The 18,189-nt window shown below is 37.2% G+C and overlaps 2 protein-coding genes across 3 annotated transcripts in view; one reads left to right on the top strand and one right to left on the bottom strand.

Annotated features, from left to right (window-relative positions):
- LOC127864457 (cadherin-6-like) overlaps nucleotides 1-18,189 on the bottom strand; it is a 210,689-nt gene that overhangs the window by 77,805 nt on the left and 114,695 nt on the right. The gene's annotated exons all lie outside the window — the stretch shown is intronic.
- Nucleotides 9,362-18,189, top strand: part of LOC127865546 (uncharacterized) — a 37,969-nt gene continuing 29,141 nt past the window's right edge. Inside the window, exon 1 of the mRNA XM_052405389.1 lies at nucleotides 9,362-10,014. The gene's annotated coding sequence lies outside the window, so the exon portion shown is untranslated. The remainder of the gene's footprint in view (nucleotides 10,015-18,189) is intronic.

Genomic DNA, 18,189 nt, shown 5'->3' on the forward strand with positions numbered 1-18,189 from the left:
CAGTCACATAAACAACCAAGCTATGTAATATGGAATTTTTACACCCATTATTGCTGCTTCTTCCTGTAATTGCGCGATGATTATCTGAGATATTAACTCTATGATTCTATATTCTCAAATCTTTTCTATAAAGAAGGAATGTAGTTGACAATTGTTAATAGTTTTATTTGATCGTTCGTCAAAAAGTTGTAATTCTGTTACTCTTGTATCTTCAATGCAATTGAGTAATTAAATAGTAATTAAATTGAATGCGTTTTAATTCCCTTTTATAATTGTTTAATTTGAGTTACAATGCTATGACGTTAAATTTTATTTACACTTAAATGTATTATGAATATTGCTGGGCCAAGTGTGAGTTTGAGCGCTCTATAACCAGGTTTAAACCCCTAATGCTTTGCATTGACCGTTCCAAGGCGGTGACCCCAGCTTTATTCATATTTTATGTTTATGTTGGTTTGTATTGTGCTGTATTGTGCTGTTTTGTACTGTTTGGGCAATCGGTCACTTGCCTTAAAAAAAGGACCTACTTATTGTTTTTAATGAAAATTCAATACTGCTCCAGCAGCTGGAGTTTCACTTCTTTATATTGTTTTGTCTTTATCAGATGTTTCTTTCACTCTTCACACTTCACTCAATTGAGTCCTAGACTATTATCTCACTTGTTCAAGTGTACATTGTTACAATTTGAGCAACACCCATTTGGGTTTCCTGAGTATTGTGTTTCACTGAAACCGAAGTGTTTAAACAGCAGCAATCTTTTAACGTCATCTTGGCAGTACTGTATTATGGAATCTGATATACCCTTCCTAGCCTTTGATATGCCATTATTATTGTAATACAAGATAGCTTCAGAAGATTGACCTTTTCTTCCGGCTCGACCTATTTCCTGCATGTAGGCCTCCAAACTGGTTGGTGGTCTACAGTGAATTACCCTTGATATACTTGGGGCATTCCTAAAGCAACTGTCGAATGAACAAGGCCAATTGATGGTTTCTTCTTGCACAAGTCACTCACAATAAAGGATTTCATTGCTTTTGTATAATCCTTATGATACTGAGCAAATATTCTATTCTCCGGAATTTCCTCACCAGTATATTGCCTTTTACCTAAATAAATATTAAGGTACTGGTAAAAATAACCCAACGCCTCCAAACTTTCAACATACATGGTAGTTACTGGGAAGTCACTCAATTTATCAGTTAGCTCCACTGCCACTGGCTCAATCAATGAGTCACACTTATCAATTTTTTTATATTTGGTAATCTTGACCTTTAACTTATATAAATATTGGGTCTGTCCGGATTAATAGACACACAGGTGTATTTCCTATATTGCAAAGTGTCTGTCAATTCATTCTTTCTTTGTTCGGTACATGTGGCTGTTGATGCCAAGTGGCAAGCATTAGGGAATATCACCGTAAGTTCACCTAATTTTCGGAATGCTGGTCGAAATTCACTTCCCCTGAAAACAGACAACAAATTGACAAGTTTTACAAGAAGCTTAGCTTGTCTAGTCCGTAAAATAAAATATTTCAATGCTGAGCAGGTTCCAAACTGTTGCCATTCTGATACATTGAGCGTTCTTTTAACAAAATGAAGAAAACAATTTCGGAAATGCCAAGGGATGTTGGATGAATAAGTGCACAGGATTAATACCTTATAATAACCTTATTCAAACTGTCAGGGCTTCGGATAAGTTATGTACATCACTACATGCGTAAATTACACATACAAATTACATGTTTACGCATGTATATTAAATATGCAAACGTCTTTCATGATGCTGTTTTACACACTTTGTCTAGGAACCAATGTGACACAGGTCTGCTTTTAAAGATTTTTGACTGACAATGCTGACTTTAAATATCAGTATACAGATACAGATCTCTTGAGAACAGCGAAGTTAAAATAACATTTTTCAAAATTAATATTTACCATTCTGAAATCATATGAACCTCATCAAAAGCAACTGCACACACTCTCTGTTGGTACACAGATGAATGAAAGATCTTCTGAATATTCTTTGTGTGTAATGCCTCTGGGTGGCTATAGATTATATTGTAGCGTCCATTCTTCAGCTCTGTCAGATCAACCATCTTTCCGAGGACAGATGTAGTGAGAGATTCTGAAAGATTGATGAAAAAATAAATCAATAAAATTAAATACTAACCAAGCAAAACAGTAAATGTAAAAGGCCTATTAATATAAAAGTATATATTAAGTTATATTAAATTAGTAGCCCCAGTACCTAACGTTTATTGACACCTTAGAAAAGTCTAGTTTATCTTAAGAAAATTCTTCTGATATACAAAGGCTTGCCAGTTGCCATGTTTGCTAATATCTGCATTCAGATATTTGTGTGCATTCCACAAATGATGTCAGGAACCGTGAAATACATGGAGGATCATATTATAATGTTTGTAGTTTAACCATTATGCATTTGTAAATAACTATGTTGGAGACAATCAAGACATTAAGCTTAAATAAATTAATAAATCACAAAATTTGGCCCAAATTGGCAGTGGAAGCACAAATTGCATCTAAGAATTATATTATTATAACAACAGACCCGGTTTGAGTTGGTCTGTTCGTGGTTGCAATGGTAAATGCTACACCACTCACGCCCCTAGTACACAAACCTTCAGTTTCTTTGTCGGAACTGTGTTCCTCAATGTCATCCTCATTATCATCAAAGGTCACTATCTCTTCGGCATCATAAGACAGATAACAGCTTTTCAGGTTTTTGGTCTTAAGCTTTGTATCTGAGTGAAGGAGAAATTAATAAAATATTATAAATTTGCATTTCCCTGCATAAGGAACAACTGCATAATACCATTATGACCCCTTTGCTACCTCACGGCACCGAAGGAAATGGATACACCAAATGTACTCTCTGGACAGCAGCTCTATGGATTCTATTTCCTTCTCTGAGGGAAGGTGACCGTTGTTGACACTTGGATGAGTGCTGTCAAGGATCAGCTGTGTGAAGCTATCTGCATTATTCACAAGCTCCAGCGGATCTTCTCTCCCGTGGAGGCGCAGGCACTCAAGGAGACGGGCTTTGAATTTGTCTCTCACAGCATCGGAAATGGGGCACTTGGCTATAAAATGCACTTTGCATTCAGGTTCTGTTTTACAAAGTGTGCAAGTTGGATTCACAGCGTAATGATTGAAAACAGCTCTATTAGCTTGTAGGGTGTAGGTTCCTGTCAGCAGCTTTGTTTTGGTTTCTGCTCTTAGGATGTCAATTTTGTTTGGCCTCACATAGGTGTACAGGTAGTGGTTTTTTTTCCAACAGAGAGAGCATCTGTATTAATGTACTTTAAGGAAGGTTTTTCTTTGATTTCTTCCCGCCATGTCGCAATGGTATGCTGGTCCACAGCACTATTTAGTTTGGCCTTCCACACTTCTTTGCCAGGCGGGCTGTCGAGGAGTTGGTACGCTGTCGGTAGATTATATGTATGGAGAAGTTTTCAAATACATGAGAAGAAACTATGATCTGTTGGCAATTTCATAGCCAGCTGTCTCTCAGCCACCTTGTATTCAACTGTCTCATATTTCTGGATTATACTGTAGTACAAATTAAGTGTGTTTTTGTGTAGTTGAGCTCGAATAGGCAAAATACCTAACAGAGACAGAGCAGCAACGTTTGAGGTCCTGTCTGCCAGGTGTTGCACCTGCTTTAGGGTTTTTATCTGGAATACTTCCAAGGCTTTGAGGTCGGTCTGACTGTAGGGTAGGACCTCCAGGCCGTATCGCAGGTTTCGAGCGTTTGAACTGTATGTTGTCGGGAAAGGAATTAAAGACAATGACCGTAAACATGCATTGTTGCTTCACATGGCTGGCATGGAAGTGCAGGATGTATTCTATACTTTGCCGGAAGGAGAGGGAGCAAACGTTTATGCTAGAGCCGTCGATGCGCTAAGCAAGCATTTCGCGCCACAATCGAATGTTCCTTACGAAAGACATATGTTCCGGAAGTTAGATCAGTCGCCGACAGAATCCGTAGATCAATATATCACACGGTTGCGACAGAAAGCAGAGACGTGTGCATTTGAGAACACAGATGAGCAAATTAGAGATCAGGTGATTGAGAAGTGCATTTCAAGTGAATTAAGACGGAAACTTCTGCAAAAAGGACGGGATTTAACCCTGACAGAATTGCGTTCCATTGCGAGAACTTTAGAAAATGCTGAACATCAGGCAAAATGCATTGAGCAAAGCCCACAGTCGGTAAACACAACAACAAGCCGAACAACAAAAGGTACGTTTGCACGGAAAAATCGTATTCAAAATGACGTTCAATGTTTTAAATGTGGGTAACGTGGTCACATTGCAAAAGACAGCACGTGTCCAGCGCGTGGAAAGCACTGCAATAAGTGTGGCAAGATAGGACATTTTGCGATTAAATGCCGATCGGGTGAAAAGTCGAAAAAGAAACCGCCTACTGTGCGTCAAGTTGTGGACACAACTTATGACAGACAGTTCACGTTTACTGTACAAAATAAGTACCCGACAGCAACATCGATAATGGTCGAAATTGGTGGTGTACAAATAAAGGCGATCATTGATTCCGGTTCCAGCTGCAACATTGTGGATAGGAAAACGTGGGAGTTCTTGAAACGAAATGACATAAAATGCAGGGACGAGCCAAGGAAAACAGAACTGTATGCCTATGGATCTAAGGAACCACTGAAGACTGCTGGTGTATTTTGGTCAACGATTGTTTACAAGGGTGTAGCGGTAGATGACGCAGAATTTGTTGTCATTGAGGGATCTGGACAGTCCTTATTAAGTTGTGATACAGCTATGCGACTTGGCGTACTTAAAATAGTGCGTCAAATGGAAACCCCGGGAATATCGGATGTTGTTAATAATTACAACGAATTATTTACGGGACTTGGAAAACTGAAAGGTTATCAACTTGAAGTGCCCATTGACCAGGCTGTAACACCTGTAGTGCAACCGACCAGACGCGTGCCATATCAGTTACGAGAGAAGTTGGAAGCTAAAATCAAAGAATTACTCGACTCAGATGTCATTGAACCCGTAAGTGGACCGTCCAAGTGGGTGTCCCCTGTCGTCATAATACCAAAGAATGATGGCGACATTCGACTTTGCGTTGACATGAGGCAGGCAAACAGAGCCATACAAAGGACTAGGTATCCAATACCAACAGTGGACGAAGTGTTGCAGGAAATGAATAACAGCAAGTATTTCAGCAAACTGGACATTAAAAACGCGTATCATCAAATTGAACTGTCCCCAGAATCACGAGAAATCACGACGTTTACAACACACAGTGGACTTTTCAGGTATAAACGTTTAATGTTTGGAATAACATGTGCTCCAGAGATGTACCAGATGATTTTGCAACAAACATTGCAAGGCTGTGAGGGTGTTAACAGCATTGCCGATGACATTATAGTCCATACTGCAACGAAAGAACAACATGATACATGTTTAAATAATGTGCTATGTGTATTGAGAGACAAAGGTTTTACACTTAACAAGGAAAAATGTCAATTTTACATGAATAAGTTAGTGTTTATGGGTCATGAGCTGTCTGAGAGAGGGATAGGGGCAACGCAGGTCAAGGTCGATGCTGTAGTAAACGCGCCTGAGCCGCGAAACGCGAGCGAGGTTCGAAGTTTCCTCGGTTTAGTGATTTTTTGCGCAAGATTCATACCGAATTTGTCTACGATTTCCGCGCCGTTAAATGATCTGTTAAGAAAGAAAACGGTGTTTAAATGGGGTCGGTCTCAACAGGACGCGTTCAAAGAATTAAAAAGAAGGCTAGCATGTGCCGAAACATTGGGGTATTACGATAAAACCGCGCCGACAAAGGTCATAGTCGATGCGAGTCCAGTAGGACTAGGTGCTGTGCTTGTGCAGGTTCAAAATGGGGAAAACCGCGTAATAAGTTTTGCCAGTAGACGCTTAACTGATGTTGAGAGGAGATACTCACAAACTGAAAAAGAGGGTTTAGGCGTAGTGTGGGCATTAGAGCGTTTTCATCCATGGCTTTATGGTATCGAGTTCGAGCTTCTTACTGACCACAAGCCACTTGAATACATTTACGGACCAAGGTCAAAACCGTGCGCTAGACTTGAGCGATGGGTTCTTAGGCTGCAACCGTACCGATTTACGGTTAAACATGTGAACGGTCGAGACAATATTGCAGACGCACTGTCGCGACTTCCGCTCAAGCACAGTTCTAGGACAATATATAGTGTAGATGACCACGAATACATTAAATTTGTTGCGCGCGAAGCAACACCCAGTGCTATGACCACTCGAGAAATAGAAGAGGTATCATTTCGTGATGATGAGATAAGCAGATTACGCGAAAGCGTGACGAACGGGACGTGGGATAAACACGAGCAAAATCAGTTCATACATATCAAAGATGAACTGTGTGTAATTGGTTACTTAGTACTTAGGGGTACGCGAATCGTTGTCCCGCGTGAATTACGCAAACGCGTATTAGACTTAGGTCACGTAGGTCATCCGGGAATCGTGTTGATGAAAAGCAACTTGAGGACCAAAGTTTGGTGGCCGGGTATTGATAAGGAAATTGAAAATTACTGTAAAACGTGTTATGGCTGTCAGTTGGTAAGCCAGTCAACAAATCCCGAACCGATGACGAGAACCGAGCTACCAAGTGCCCCATGGCAAGATTTAGCCGAGGACGTATTAGGTCCGTTGCCATCAGGTGATTACATTTTTGTTTGTGTCGACTATTACAGTAGGTATGTAGAGCTTGAGGTCACCAAAGTAATAACTAGCGAAAAACTAGTGTCAATATTAAGGAAATGGTTTTTGACGCATGGCTTGCCATTATCTCTACGTACAGACAATGCTAGTAGTTTTGTTTGCGAGCATTTCGAAAATTATTTGCAGTCTCAAGGAATCGAACACAGGCGAAATACTCCCTTGTGGCCGCAAGCAAATGGGGAGGTTGAACGTCAGAACCGTTCAATACTAAAGCGATTACGCATATCTCAAAGTCAAAATCGTAATTGGCGATTAGACCTCGATGATTACCTGATAATGTATCGAAGCACACCCCATTCAGTAACGGGTATGTCACCTGCTGAGATGCTGTTCGGTCGTAAGATAAGAACATGTGTTCCTGAAATTAATACGTATAGGCGGGAAGATAGCGAAATACGTGATCGTGATTCCGAGAAAAAGGGGAAAGGGAAAGTATACTCAGACGCGAAACGAAATGCAAAAGAGAGCGAAATTGTACCAGGCGACAAGGTTCTTCTGAAGCAAAATAGAAACTATAAACTCGACACTCCGTTCAGTTCCGATAAGTACACAGTTATAGATAAGAACGGGAATAGCGTGGTTGTACGTGCCGATGATGGTACCGAGTATCGGCGAAATGTAACGCATATGAAAAAAATGAATGAACAAAATCCTCAGACAGACTCAAATGTAAACAATTCTAAAAGTGAACATTGTCAAATTAATGTATCATCTGCGGGTAAAGACAGACCGATAAGGGTTCGGAAAATGCCCGAGAAACTTAATGATTTCAAACTGGTGTAAATGCACCGCTAAATAGGCATGTAATTTACTGGTGTTCATTCGAGACAACACACGTGGCGCTTATCCCGCGGATGCTAGTAAATTTCTATTAAACTGACATGTGTATCATGCTCCGAGTGTAAAATGGCTTATAAACGGAAATTGATAAACAGCCAGTGTGGTCGCTCATTACTTTCATGTAAACGATAAAAGGGAATTGTGTGAGAACATTGCTAGTACAAGTGGCGTGCTATTTTATTTTCATTGATAAAATGTTTTCATTTGTGATGTTTTTGTTTTGATTAAATTTAGTTTAGATTGTTTCATAAATGCATGGTGTAATTTGTTATCATGAATTGTTTGTGAACGTAGGGTTTATGTTTAGAGTATGTATTTGTTGATCATGCATTATTTGGTTTGAAAAAAAGGAGGGATTGTGGTATAGCTTGCACTGGCCACGCCTACTTGCAGGACACGCCTACGGCATGAATGCCTCTTTGATAGCATGTTCAGGGACAGACTGTTTTGTATGCTTGACGAGTACGGATGTAAATAAAACCAGTATAACCTTCAATGGTGTTTGTTCCTTAAATGGAGTTCCTTTAATGGTGCTAACTAGTGTATTCTGTAGATGAAACACTACAGGTACCCGTTAAATACGTTAATTGTGTAGCAATAAATTTGTAAAATATTTTAAATGTATAATTATTAAACACTTTATTTGTTTTGTTTAAACTGGCTAATATATATAGTTAATAGTTCCTAGCTGTTAATCCATTTCGGACAAATGTCTATTTTTTTAAATATGTTCAAATATTTTATTAAAGCAACTGTTAAGTTTTTGACTTAATATGCTAAGAGATGACATGGAGGTATCATAAATTGTGTTTAATGACCAGACACATGTGGTTTATGCAGAGACCCCATACAGAGTCATACAAGTATAGGTCCCTGAGTTTATTACACTGTTTTCTTAGTAATTGTCTGGACAGTATCCGATCATATCGAGATAATCGGTTTGTGATAAACAAAGGGGCAATTAAACACTGGGTAAAAATGCTGAAACAAAGAGTGTCAAAACTGGTGTGAACAATTAAATAAGAGCATTTACATTTATCAAGATGATTTATTTAATCTGTAACAAGGTAAGTTTTTACAGACAAATAGGTTCAAATCAGTTTCTATATGTTGATTACATAAATTCAATCAATTTTTTGTTTGTTTTCGTCCTTATTTGGGTTCGTTCATTGGATTCAATTTAATCTGAAATAATTTCAAGTTCTGAGTTTTTTTGGTTCTTCAAAAGGGTCGCGAATATGATTGTAATCTTATCACGATGCGGTTCATCACATGCAAACAATAGCAGAATGGCCGCAGTTTTGACGGCCAAAATTTGAGCATGCGCAAACGTGACGTCATTATCGGAATCCCCAAAACCTCCTATAACACAGTTCTTTTTCCTCCTAGGTCACTCCTGGTAGTTGCAGACTCATATACGCGTGTCCAGAATTGATTATAAGTATGAATTTAAGCTATAAAAGCAGTTAAATTGACTGCGAGATCTTATATTTTTCAATTTTCCTCTCTCCGTCTGAAACACGTCCGCCCTGTTCGCTGCCTCGATCTCATTATTATTTGTGACCGGATCGACTTTCTCCCGATTTGTTTAGTTGTTTATAACCCGTACTTATTATTTTAACTTGATATTTTTGTGAGTGATCAAATCGTGGTCACGTGATCTCGGAGGGAATAGCTGGCAGCCATTTGTCTGTTATCTAAGGTAGCAGTACACGGTAGGAAGCAGAAATATGCGAATTGGCCCCGGTGAAAAAGTGAAATATTGGGAAAGGGTAGGTTTCCATGTCAAATTTGAGGGTAATAGGTCTTATTGTATCCCCAAATTGCATTAAATCCTGAGAATATGACCATTTTCAAATGCGAAACTGTGGGGTCATGACCTGTTGTTGTTGTTGTGTTCTTTGTTACTCAGGAAGGAAAACTGCGGTAGGCATATTGTATTTTGGGTTCTTTTTAAGCTGGAATCGCTAGTAGGGTCACGCTGTGAAGTATTGCGCGAAAACCACCTGGTTACGTGGTATTTATTCATGGTTTTATGGGTTGTGCTATGTTTTGCGTGTAAAAATATCATTCCAAAAGCAGGCTATCATTTCCATTTCATTCGTCCCCAGCCACTTTCGTACATGGTAAAACGTTTATTTTGAAGCCACTGTTTGCGGCCTTGCAATTCTTTCACTTTTGTCAATAGTATCACCTGTACAGGTTCCATATGCTCTTTTTTTATCTTAAATGTAAGTTTCAGACTACTTGTGTGCAGTGAATGTGTTTTTATGATTGCAGGTTCATTGTTTTCTGAATTGAGCGTGGTGGAGATCAAGAAGGCGTCCGCGGCTCCGAGAGAGTGTGTGTCTACCGTGGTCTGCTACCTAAAAAAAACGATTTCAAGTTCACTCTAGTGGTCAGTATTGGTTCTTGTGTTTGTATTTTATTGTATGTTATTAAAAACTGTTGCAATGCATTGTTTTCTTTGCATTTCGTTTGAGGTTTGAACCATAGGTAAGGCGCTCGATGTCAATAACAATTTTTTTTTTAATTTATTGATTGTTTTAGTTATACCGTGTAAGTACCTGTTATCGAACAGCACCTATTATCGGACGTTTTGATTTGGTTCTGTATGCACATGCACAAAAGTGTGCATGACGTCACATTGATAAACAAATGGTCGCACATGAAGTCCATGACCTACTTGCCTACTAAGCTTGAAACAAATGCGCCGAAAACAGGTTAAAGGAAAGCATTTATTGTTATATACACCGTTTTGTGTGTTTTTTGCTATTACTTTTTGAATGCATTTATCAAAACATGCATTTACACACCAAAAAGCATATTTCCGTTTGCAATTTTGATTGCAGCAGACGCAGATTTTTTCGCCGAGTCCGGGTCACGTGATAGTTATGTGACTTTGTATATACTGGAGTAGTATTTATGTTTGTCGGGTAATAGGTCATGTTTACATCGGCCGCCATTTTGTTTTGTCTGCTAGAGGTGACAATAATCAGGGAATCATTGTTATGAATTCTTGAAGGTAGTTTGCTGGAAAACTTTACAGATAAATCATTCAATGATTGAACTGTTAGTCATTTGTTAAAACAAAATGTTTTTGTCATTTTAAGTGTTTCAATTTTAAGGTAATTTAACGTAATTTCTTAGGTGTTCGATAACTGGTTCGTCCAACATAATGCCAGGTTTTTTTTCCCACTTTTTGGGAAGATAGCCCATGGCTTTGGAATTGGGAATTTTATCGGCATTTTCATGAAATTGGGAAAATAAATTAATTAGCCTTTTTTTCCACATGAAAAGTCCACTGATTAGGGAAATACTAAATATGATATAACTCTTTATAATCATTCAAATTAAAATAACAAAATCATATAATACTTTGTTAGATGTAATTGAATTGAAATTGAGATAAAATACGCATTAGACTTCTTTCTATAAAAAAAAAAAAAAAACTTTTTTTTTTTTTTTGGAAATTGGGAATTTTTTTGCCACATTTTGGGAAAAAAGTATACTTTTTGGAATTGGGAACATAGCCGAATTTCGGCTATAAAATCGGGCCAAAAAAAACCCTGAATGCATACACAACTTCTACTTCTACTCGATATTTCCTACAGTCAATTACTGACTATGACAGGAAGGCGTCTGTCGGGGGACAGAGAATGTTAAAAGTCACGTGTTAAAAATATATATAGGCCAGTTCATTGTTAATGTTTTGATTCCCGATTTTCGCGCATGCGCAATGCACTGGTAGTAAAAAAAGCATTGCTTACAGCTTAGTCAGCTAACGCAAAGCATATGGATAACAAGACTTGTTTAGTCAATACATCGAAAAGAAACTAAAAAAACAACACCTAAATAATATTTAAAAAATATAATGTTCAGTGCCAAAAGAATGCATTAACACATTTATTTGCATTTTAAAAGAACGCGTCATTAGCATAAAAGTAATTAAGATTGTCTGAAGATTGAACGACAGACAATTCGACGCAACAAAGAGCTCTATGCATTAGCCGTATAATTATTTGCAGAAAAGCTTCAATAAAAATAATGATACAACTAATTATAAAATTGTAATTATCAATTGCATGCGTAAACTAGAATAATAAAAAATTAGTGATAGCTAGAATGTGTCAGTGTTTCATTGAAAATAAACGTACTACAAAGCCCTATTAAAAGCGAAGTTCATGACAGTATTTACATGTTATTTTAATTTGGATGGGTGTTGTTCAGAGAATGACTTGAGAAATATTAACATTTAACTGAAAAACACAACCTCACATGATGCAAATTGAACTGTGTATTCATGTATTTTGTAAACTCGTTACTAGTGATCGAGTATGAATGACAACTATCTAACATTTAACACACACGCACAAACACACACACACAACATAATATATATACATATATAATATATACACATTGTTTCATTATTATTTACCCCCATTGATGTCAAACGTAATTTCTTGTTTTTATGATTATTTTGTGCATTGCCGTAACATTACATCTTCATACTGAATGACGTATTTATAATTAACCGATGCCCGCTAAATATGTTAAATATTTTTTATTTACATTTTATAATTCATAAATACTTTATTTTTTTATAACTAAAACAGGGCCTTTTTCTTTACCGTGTTCAATTTCTGATAATCTATAGACTTCAAATTTGTACAATAATTATGTAACATATCTAATTTAAGCAACTGTTAAGTATGTCGGTGGTAAATATATTCAACCAAATGCCTAGTTACTTAATACTACCAGAATGAAGACATGGTGGCATCATCAATTGCGTTTAATGACCAGACTGTCATCTGCCACCTAGTGTGATTTATGACACCATGTTGTAAGTTAGGTCTGGACAATATCTGATCAAAACGAGATAATCGGATTAGGCAGAACAAAGGGGCAATAAAACACCGGTATACAAAGGCTTAAACGATTTTAAGATTGATGCAAATAATCAAATGAAAACTATTGCGTTTAATTTAATTAAATGTTTATTTAATGTGTCCACATGTTAGTTTTCCCGGACCAGGGTAAAGGTCCCTGCCCAGACATTATGGTTAATTTGTAAATGTTTTTTATTTGGATTTGATCTATTTATTCATTGTGTTCAATCTTATTTGTTTCAGTAACGTAGAACAACTTGTTGGCATGTTGAAAAATAATATCTAAATATAATCGTTTAAATTTGACCGATCACGCTCTATTTCTCCCCATTGATTGTATCTTTCTTTTGACTACCAATATAGCCCGGATGTAAACACGCAGGTGCGCGTGACGTCACGTGTGAACTGGTCAATACAGTTACTTCCGGTAATCTTGCGCGTCCGGTAATCTTGCACACTTTGCATTTGCGAATCTTGCAGATGACAAATGGTTTTCTTTAGTGATGCAAGATGGAATTTCGCATTTTTAATAATTAACGGATTTGAAAGGTACGTATTTCATGCAAAATAAAATTCTATCATTACATTTAAACACCGGTTGCATCATCCCTATACATCGTAAACACTGGCCCACTTACGAAAAATTCGAAATGAATCACAAATTCCCTGCGGTATTTAGCGTTTTCATACTTTAAATTAAGAATTCATAAACTACGTTAGCGTTACCAATCGCCAAAATCGCCATTGGCGATTACAATTCCTGGCTGGCGATTAAAAATAAGATTTTAATGAAATTGGCGATTGAAAAAAGAGACCCTATGCTTTGCAAATGCACACTCTAAATGCCTGTTTTCAGACCGTATAAAACGCCAGAAACATCGCCAAGATTACACAATCATTGCCCTTACCGGAAAGACCCCAGGGGATAATGACGACGGCCTAGGTCGATAATCCACATGGCTAATGTCTTAAGTGGTCATGCTTTACACTGTGACCAGACTTTTCGAGAATTTGGGTTACTTGGAGATTTACGTGATAATCACTGAAGCGTGCCGTGTAATGGCCTATGCTCTAGATGTTACGATTCAACGTCATCGAATCGACCAGTACGGAATTGTCATTTAATCAGATGGGCAGAGTTATGGCATTGACCACTTAAAACTAATTTCCAAAGAAACAACGATTTTGATTGGCTAAAAAAGTAGATATGAGTAACTTCCCTTTACGGTAGCTATGCGACATGAAAGACCGATTTCGAAAGCGAGTTGCAGATTCTGGGAAAAATGGATGCTGTGAACGAAAATGGAAAGTCAAAGCAACAGAAATTAACACAATTCTTTAGAAAAGAAAGCAGACAGAATAATGTAAGCTCAGGAAATGACCAAATGTTAGGTTCGCGATCCGACGACGTCTAAAATAGTGCAGACGTGAATGCAGAATCGGAAACATCTACCTGTCAAGTCTCGCGGTTTCGCCGTGAGTCTCACGGTTTTTGACATGGAATGACGGTCTCATGCTGACTAAGTTATTCTCACGCATTTCTTCAAAAACAAAAAAAAAATGAAAAAAAGTATTGTTTGGATTTCATAAAATGTTGTATAATTACTACCGAGACGGGAGGGCTGTTTAAGTGGTTTCTAACCTAAATACCACATGTACCGAAAACTGTTTTACGGTGGTAATGTATCATTATCACTACGTCACCGGTGTCTGTGTAAACAAAAAAATCTCCTGCAAAATGTCAGCAAGTGGCTCACCAGCGAAGAAAATTTTTCAAGCAAAAAAAGTGCTAATTTCAGACAAAAATAGTCTTAATTTTGCTCAGGAAATTTTCAGGTGGGGCATGCCCCCGGACCCCCCTAGGTTTGGCGACTAAGTTTTTTTTCCTTAACGCCAACCTAGATAAATCCAACGTGTAATTTAGCATTCCGTTGCACAATGTCTGATCAGTTATGGTATTTTTGGCCATGAAAATATATTGCATCAGACCGAGATATTCAATTATTTCCCGTAGTCATTTTTTCCCGCCATTCTGTCAAACCAATTTGGTATGATCTCCGCATGCGCAATGGCCTAGTTTTGATATTTTCTGTTAACTATGGAAGCATGATCGAGATAAAATCAAACCCGTTATGCATAAACATTTGATTCAGGCATACCTGTATTTTTATATTAATTGTACACTATTACTAGTGACTATATTATTTGTTGATTTTTAGTGAACAAACACTGCACTAGAAATCCACATTTAATTTCAATGGTTTTACAAACTGATTTAAAAAAATATTTTTCTGGAATGTTTTTTGTCAATAATTGGACACCATATGTCTAAAATTTTGCCTAAACGAGGTCATTACAGAAAGTGCGCAAGATAACCGGACACTGTGATAGTTTGAAAAGGAGGTGAGTCATGTTTGTTTAGAAATCTAATCGGACAGTTCTTCACTGAATTAATCAGATATTTTTGTGTTAATAAGCACATGAATTTATTATTTCCATAATAAATTTAGATACTATTTTGTCAATTTATAAAAGAACATGTTTTTAACCAATTGACCCTTAACTGTGTAAGATTACGGGACAGCATCGTACAGTATGTACATGGAAGTGATGTTTATTGACATACAAAATAAAATGGTGACGAACAATGTAAAGTTATTACATTGACTACTGATAAAAGTATAAAAACAAGATACTTATATTTATTTTGGGACAGCGGCCAGGCCTGCAGTAAACTGACTGAGGCTGGTGCTTCTCTTAACGTTGTATGGCCAGGGGTTTTTTTTACTAAGAAAGTGATGCCGATATTCGGCGTCTTCCCTTACCAGAATTTTTCCCCTCAAAATGCAATTTCCCCACCCAAAATATCATTTTTCACCAAAATATAAAATTTTCCCTCAAAGAAATGTTTATTTTTCCTTTTGGCATTCAACAATTATCCAATTTGCACCAAGTACAACGATCTCGCTCTCTCTCTCCAGACGAACACAAAAAACCTGGGAATCCCAGTTATTCTAAATATAGCTCTTAAATTACGTCATGTAATCTGGGCAACTAATTGTAATAATCATGTGACTATTTTACTGGATGCGCGAGAAGTGTGTTTCGTCAATTAATTACCGGAAACCAGTCGAATTTTCATCCGGGCTATATGCAAGCCAAGATATAAACGTGAAAACAGAAAAAAATGTCTCACAATTAGCATTCTTCCACAAACAAGATAAAACATTCGGACTCGGAAGATACTGAACGCATCGAGGCATTTTTTTAAGAAAGAATCATCCAAAACCGTTATAACCCAGCAGCATTCTGAGGTAATCAACATTGAACATTGTGAAAGTGAAAGTAGACAATCGGCAGCTGCCGATCCTTTCCCTGTAGCAGATCAAGATCGTCAACCCGTTCATCATGAAATTGAAATGACAAAATTGACATCGTCCCCCGACCCCAGTACAGAAATATAGTTGAAAACAGTTCCCATTATTAGATCTACACCTGCAACTTTATTAAGGACTTTGACTTTAATACGTGTTAAATGTGCTTAAGAACAAAAAGGACAGAGACAAGCCTCTTTTAATGAGTTATAGACATTGAAATGAACAGTTTTTATTTTTTCCCCTAATATGTCTCTTTCGCACTCTTTTTCCCCTTTCACCCAGCGTCCAGCGTCTTCCCCTTTCTCTAAAAAAAACCCCTGATGGCAGGCCATTCCAATACCTGATTGTCCTTGGGAAAAAGAATTTTGATGATAAGTTGTCCTAGAGAAGGGTACCAAGAAGTGTAAATGTCTTGTTGTTGTAAGATGTTGGTGGTCTACATAGATTAGATGATGTTCAATTTTATAACGTAGTGTCAAGAATGAGTTTATTCTTCTCTGTTCTAGAGTTTGCCAGTTTAGTGTCTTTATCATATGTGAAACGCTACTGGTGTAATGGTAGTCATTTAACACATAACGGGCTGCTGATCTTTGCACTCTTTCTATTTGATATGTTAGATTTTTCTGCTAAGGATGCAGAGCTATAGATAATTTTTGGGGTATATTGGGTTTTTCACCCCCTGTTTTGACAACAATAGGGTTTTTGTAAATTCAATAGAGTTTTATCAAAAAAAATTACCCCCTACTTTTGAGCTTAATTGGGTTTTTCACCCCCGGTTTTTAAACTCATTTGGGTAATTTAGGGAATGACATATATAATATAATACAAATCTACTAAGGTTACTATATTATTTATACAAACGGAATTCGAAAAGGTCCCTGTACGTAACAACAAACAATTACTGAATTTCTGATCAAAGTTCATTCATTTTTGCGTTGGATAAGACCGAGTTCGTGAAAATCGCTGCACAATTGATGAAGTTATGACTGTTCAAAGCGATGCATCCCGTTTTCGGGTCATTTTGAGTTGAATATCTTGAAAATGAAAGTAGAAATTGGACGGTTCTACGAATAGTTACAATAATACCCCAAAGATTGATAACGGCTGGAAAGACTGCCTTCTTTTCTTCATAGGACGGCATATAAACTATCCGGTACATTTTTGTATGGAAAATGAACAGTCTAAAAAATACGCCCGGTGTTCTTAAGAATTGCCTTTTTGGTGCATGTTTTTTTACGGGAATTACGTTATTAAATTTGTATTTGCGTTTTTGTACGCTTTATTTTGAATTTTATTACGTTTTTGGTTATTAGCTCATCTATTTTTTGAAAAAAAATTATGAGCTATTGTCATCACCTTGGCGTCGGCGTTGGCGTTGGCGTCGGCGTCCGGTTAAGTTTTGCGTTTAGGTCCACTTTTCTCAGAAAGTATCAATGCTATTGCATTCAAACTTGGTACACTTACTTACTATCATGAGGGGACTGGGCAGGCAAAGTTAGATAACTCTGGCGTGCATTTTGACAGAATTATGTGCCCTTTTTATACTTAAAAAATTGAAAATTTTGGTTAAGTTTTGCGTTTAGTTCCACTTTTCTCAGTAAGTATCAATGCTATTGCATTCAAACTTGGTACACTTACTTACTATCATGAGGGGACTGGGCAGGCAAAGTTAGATAACTCTGGCGTGCATTTTGACAGAATTATGTGCCCTTTTTATACTTAAAAAATTGAAAATTTTGGTTAAGTTTTGCGTTTAGTTCCACTTTTCTCAGTAAGTATCAATGCTATTGCATTCAAACTTGGTACACTTACTTACTATCATGAGGGGACTGGGCAGGCAAAGTTAGATAACTCTGGCATGCATTTTGACAGAATTATGTGCCCTTTTTATACTTAGAAAATTGACAATTTTGGTTAAGTTTTGTGTTTAGGTCCATTTTATTCCTTAAGCATCAAAGCTATTGCTTTCATACTTGCAACACTTACTAACTATCATAAGGGGACTGTGCAGGCAAAGTAATGTAATCTGACTGGCATTTTGACAGAATTATGTGCCCTTTTTATACTTAGAAAATTGAAAATTTGATTAAGTTTTGTGTTTAGGTCCACTTTATTCCTACAGTATCAAAGCTATTGCTTTCATACTTGCAAGATTTATGAACTATCATAAGGGGACGGTGCAGGCAAAGTTATGTAACTCTGACTGGCATTTGGACGGAATTATGGGCCCTTTATACTTAGAAAATTGAAAATTTGGTTAAGATTTATGTTTTGGTCCACTTTACCCCTAAAGTATCATAG

This window comes from Dreissena polymorpha, chromosome 1, assembly GCF_020536995.1.
Source record: "Dreissena polymorpha isolate Duluth1 chromosome 1, UMN_Dpol_1.0, whole genome shotgun sequence".
Lineage (NCBI taxonomy): Eukaryota > Metazoa > Mollusca > Bivalvia > Myida > Dreissenidae > Dreissena > Dreissena polymorpha.